Raw genomic sequence first — 5,579 nt, forward strand, 5'->3', positions numbered from 1 at the left:
AGTGTAGACATAGCATTGGAATGATTCCACAGCTGGGCAGTTCATCATCACAGTCCAGGTATGGATGCCACTACCCCACTTTGTGTTTTGAAGCCAGTATTTGGGCTGGTGAACTGACAGACAGAGGGCCTTTGAACGTTAATGCTTTTAAATTGATAATGTTATTGAATGTAACCCGAGCTGTATTCTCATTATAGTGTAGGGTTTGTTTTATCTCCCAGAGGTACAATCCATGGCAGACACAGAGTGGGGAAATCAAATGACCATCACTGAATTCATCCTCCTCGGATTTGGGCATCTCCCTGAATTGCAGTTTCTTCTCTTCCTGCTGTTTCTAGTAATCTATGTAGTGTCGGTGGTCAGGAACATCATTGTTGTGCTAGTTGTGGCTGATCAGCACCTTCACATCCCCATGTACTTCTTCCTGGGGAATTTGTCCTGCCTGGAGTTCTGCTACAACTCCACCATCCTGCCGAGGAAGCTGACCAGTTTTCTGACTGGAGACAGAGCCATTTCTGTCCATGGTTGTATGACACAATTTTATTTTGTTAGTTTCTTTGGCGCTACTGAATGTTATCTCTTAGCTGCAATGTCTTATGACCAGTATTTAGCAATATGCAAACCACTGCATTATGCAGCCTTATGAATGGCAGTTTATGCCTCCAGTTAGCAACTGGGTCTTGGATAAGTGGGTTTCTGGCTGGCACTATTTCAGTGTCCTTCATGTCACCATTACCTTTCTGTGGCCCCAGTAAATTTGATGATTTCTTCTGTGAATCTACACAGATAATAAATCTCCACTGCAGTGACACCTACAAGCTAGAGGTTCTAATTACCATTGTGGCTGCTATATTCACCCTGCCCCCATTTGCACTAACCCTGACTTCCTATGTTTGTATCATCTCCACTATCTTGAGAATCCCTTCCACCACCGGGAAGCACAAGGCATTTTCCACATGCTCCTCTCACCTCATTGTGATGACCATCTTCTATGGGACTCTGATCATCGTGTATCTGCTACCAAAAAAACCCACACTGAGGGACCTGAACAAAGTCTTCTCTGTCTTCTACACAATTCTGACTCCTTTGGCCAATCCCTTCATATACAGCCTGAGGAACAAAGAGCTCAAGGAGGCCCTGAGAAAAATTGTGTGTAAATAGCTAGATTTTATGAGAATTCAAAAATCTCACTCTCTTTTTCTAAGGCAAAATGGTGAAGAGGACAGCTTATATATTGTTTAATACTCAACTGCTGCATCACCCTTATTTCTCACTAGTTCGTTGGTGAGGTACACTTATCATATTTCAGGGTGTGCAAAGATTTGAAACTGCAAGAGGAATGAGCATCAGAATACGATTGACCAGTATTTTACTTGCTGAATGTTGGTAGAGAAAGACAGTTTGGTGAATTCCACACACTGTAACCAATTTAGAATATAAAGGGAAATTATTATCTAGGGCTAGGTCCAGAAAGGAATTTAGGAACCGGAACACCTAAGTGCTAGAGTCTTGCCAGCCAATAGTACCCTCGTCCTGTGATTCAGAATCCAGACTCGCTATGCAATGCTGCAGTGGACAGGGAGACTGAGGCCTTGTCTGCATTATAGAGTGCTGTTGATGCAAGTTATGCTGGTGATCAAAAAGCTCTATAATTCCATCACTCAGTCACACAAGTTCACACAACGCTCCATCTGTCAGCAGAGCACGTCCACCGTTGGTGCTCTAGCAGTGACAGTCAGAGCAGTGCACTGTGGGTAGCTATCCCACTGTGCAACTTGCCACCTTCTGCAGCGAGGAGTTGTGGGAAGGCAGAATGGATCACAGTGCATCCTGGGTTCAGGCTCAACACCCCATAATGCATTTTTTCCATCCCATCATTCCAAGGGTTTCAGACTGTGTTTTGCAGCATTTCTCAACAGCTCCTGTTTCCTGTGCACCTGCAATCTCTGTCTGAAAGGATGAATCCTGCACTATTTTCCACTCTTATGAACACATCATGGATGGTCATGCAGTATATCCTGAACTCCTCATCTGAACAGGAATCAGAGGTGCCTGGCCTGCCGTGTGCCATGGAAAGAAACAAGACCAGGTTACTTTTGGCATTCTCGAAGCAGCTGCACATGGTGCACAATTGTTTTGGGTGCAGGAAACAAGCATCAAGGGTGGGATCACATCGTTATGCAGGTCTGGGATGAAGAGCACTGGCTGCAGAATTTTCAGATGCGGAAAGCCACATTCCTGGAACTGTGTGTGGAGCTCGTCCCAGCACTGTGGCACAAGGAGACCAAAATGAGACCTGCCCTCTCTGTGGAGAAGTGTGTGCCGATTGTCGTGTGGAAGCTGGCAACTCCAGACTGCTACCGTTCGGCCATGAATCAGTTTGGAGTTGGGAAGTCCACCGTTGGGGCTATATTAATGCAAGTGTGCAGGCCCATTAATCTCATTCTGCCACCAAGGCATGTGACTCTTGGAAATGTCCATGAAATAGTTGAAGGCTTTGCAGCAATGGGATTCCCTAACTGCTGTGGGGTGAGAGATGGCATGTGTATTCCAATTTTTGTCTCCAGACCATCTTGTGATGTAGTATGTCAATAAAAAGGGGTATTTCTCTATGCTGTTGCAGGCGCTTGTGGATCATTGTGGGTGTTTCACTGACATCAACTCGGGTAGGTGCATGTTGCTCATATCTTCAGGAACACTGGCCCGTATAGAAAGCTGTGAGCAGGGACTTTCTTTCCAGACCAGACAATTTTATTGGGGAATGTTGAAATGCCCATAGTGCTCTTGGGAGATCCTGCCCACCCCTTACTGCCATGGCTCATGAAGCTTTATACAGGCAACCTGGATAGCAGCAGAGAGCACTTCAACAACAGGCTGAGCAGGTACCAAATGACTCTTGAATGTGGGTCTGGCAGATTAAAAGCTTGCTGGCACTGCCTTTATGTCAGGTTAGCTCTAAGTGAGGAAAATATTCCCATGGTTATAGCTGCCTGCTGTGCGCTCCATGATATTTCAGTGAGACTAAGGGTGAAAATTTCCCTTGGGATGGAGCATGGAGGCAGATCACCTGGTGGCTGATTTTGAGCAGCCAGAAACCAGAGCTATTAGAGGGGCACAGCAGGGACCTATTTGAATCAGGGAGGTCTTGAGGCAACGTTTTGACAATGAGCACCAGTAATGTGTCTTTCTGTACAGCACTGAGCCATGCTTTGTTAATTTTCTGCCTTGCATCAAAATGTGGATGATTCCTGACCATGATTTGTATTCTGCAAATGATCCAATTACCACTGTGTATTAATTTCAGCAGCAACTACCATGTGTAGGAGACAAATAAAGATTGCTTATCTTTCAGAGAGTATGCTTTTTTAAACTAACAATTAACACACACAAAATTATTGGTGGGAAGGAGAAAACAGTGATGGGCAGTGTAGGCTCACATAGATGTGTGTAAGTCCAACTACCATTTTGGAAGCTCTCCAAAGGGGTGGAGCAAACAGGGTACTGAGACGGGCTGGGAGGTTGGAAAGAATGTGTGGGAGGAGTTTGGGTAGGTCATGGCAAGCAGTTCTGTGTCAGCTGCAGGGCGATGGAGCAAGCACACATGAATTCTGTCTGTAGTGTGATTAAGGACTTCAATATCTCTGTTTGCTCCTCCATTGTCTGTATTATCTGCTAAAATTAGCTCCTGGATCTTCTTACTCTCCTGCCTATCTATTTTCTGATTTTCATTTACAGTCTCTCTCCATGCTCCATGTTCTTGTTTTTTGGCCTCTGAAATTTGGAGCTCCTCCTGAAACATTTCCTCCGTGCTCTTCCTTGGTTGCTTCCTTATCGGGGAGAGGTGCTCCATCAGTTCCCGTGAAGAGCACATCTGCAGAACCACAAAAACAATGAATAGAAGCATGATTGTTGGTGTACTCACAGCATCAAATCATTATAGTAAAATACACCTCTTTCTCACTGTCCCCTGTCAAGCACACAGCTTGGTGAGTTCATCCCAGGGAGTGGGAAGGGAACTGCGCTTCAGATGGGGAAAAGGGTCTTTGTGGTTTTCTAAGGGGATCACTGCAGGTGAGTAGGGAGAAAATTGTAAATTCTGACACCATTTTCCACAGGTGGGAGTCATAGAAATCGATATCTCACCCCTGAGCCTAAGCAAGGATGCAAGAATGCATCTCCTGCATGTGAGTGGCCTCAGACTGGGTCCATATGCTGCTTGCCTGTCTGCTGCTTTGTACCCTGCACAAGTCATTGCTGAATGGCATGGGAAAGTTTCCTTCAATGGAGGAAGGAACAAAACAGCTCTGCCAAGGAACCTTCAGCAGAGGATTGGAGAGTACCTCCAGGAAAGTTTCCTAGAGATCTCTCTGGAGGATTCCCATGAAATCTCAGTGTACATTAACACACTTTTCCACCAGACTGCCTAGCTGCACAGGGGAATGTGAAGCACGTGCCAACACAGCTAGTCTTGTACATGTCTATCCCTTCACCCACTTGTAGAATATAACAAAGCAAAGGACAGCTCCACCTCATATAACCAAACAGCATCAACTCAAAGAGATCACTTACCAGAGGTCTCCTGTCCTGCATCATGCGCGCCAGAGATGGAGTGTTGGGACTGGCTTGAACCCTCTGGTGTCGAGAAGAGATCCTAGCTCCCCATGGCACTGGATGACCCTGTTGCCTGTCCCATCTCGTCCTTCAACTCGACCTCCTCATCTCCAACTTTGTCCTCAGAGTTGAGTCCTCTCTCTCCAGCCCCAGTGAAGTATCCATGGGGCTCTTGGTGGTGGAGGTTGGTCACCGCCGAGGATGGCAGACAACACTTTGTAGAAGCGGCCAGTCTTCAGCGCAATACCAGAGTGACAGTTTGACTAACTAGCTTTCTGGTACACCTGCCTCATCTCCTTGATCTTCGCATGGCATGGATGTGTGTACTGTTCGCAGCCCTTCTCCAAAAGGCCTTTATAAATCTGACCGTAAGTATCAAAGTTTGTACGGCTGGAGCAGAGCTGGCACTGCACAGCCTCCTCGCCTCACAGACATGACAGATCTGACAGCTTTAATGTGCACCAAGCGGGAGAGCATTTGCTACCTCGATCCTCCATGGCCAGCTGCTATGTGAGCTCTCCACGCCAAGCAAACAGGAAGTGGAATTTAAAAATGTCCCAGGATTTTAAAGGGGAAGGGGTGCATGCCTGTGTACCTGGGTTCTGGGCAGTGGAGTTCGAACTACTGACCAGAGCGGTCAGGATGGGCCTTGTGAGACTCCTCCTGGAGACCATTTATGGTGACATAACCAAGTGCAGGGTCTACACTGACACTTTGTCGATATAACTTTTCCGCAAAAAGCTCTACGCCTCTCCTCGAGGTGGTTTTTGTTGTCGGAAAAGCAGGAGAGTTGTGTCTATGGGAGAAGCATTGCAGTGTGTACACCTCCACCTCCTCCAGTTTGTTGATGAAAGTTGACTTTTGTTGACCAAACTCTAGCGTAGACCAGCCCTCGGGTAGCTAAGAAAGATATCCAGAGAAGTGAAGAGGTGAGGAGCCGTCTAAGCTAGCCAATAGGAAATGGAAAC

The 5,579-nt window shown here is 46.4% G+C and overlaps 1 pseudogene; it reads left to right on the forward strand.

Annotated features, from left to right (window-relative positions):
* Nucleotides 1–232: 232 nt before the first annotated feature.
* Nucleotides 233–1,161, forward strand: LOC137158565 (olfactory receptor 10A4-like; annotated as a pseudogene).
* Nucleotides 1,162–5,579: the final 4,418 nt, after the last annotated feature.

The sequence above is a fragment of the Emydura macquarii genome, unplaced genomic scaffold (assembly GCF_026122565.2).
Source record: "Emydura macquarii macquarii isolate MOO-44397 ecotype Brisbane River unplaced genomic scaffold, CSIRO-AGI_Emac_v2 contig_1741, whole genome shotgun sequence".
Taxonomy (NCBI): domain Eukaryota; kingdom Metazoa; phylum Chordata; order Testudines; family Chelidae; genus Emydura; species Emydura macquarii.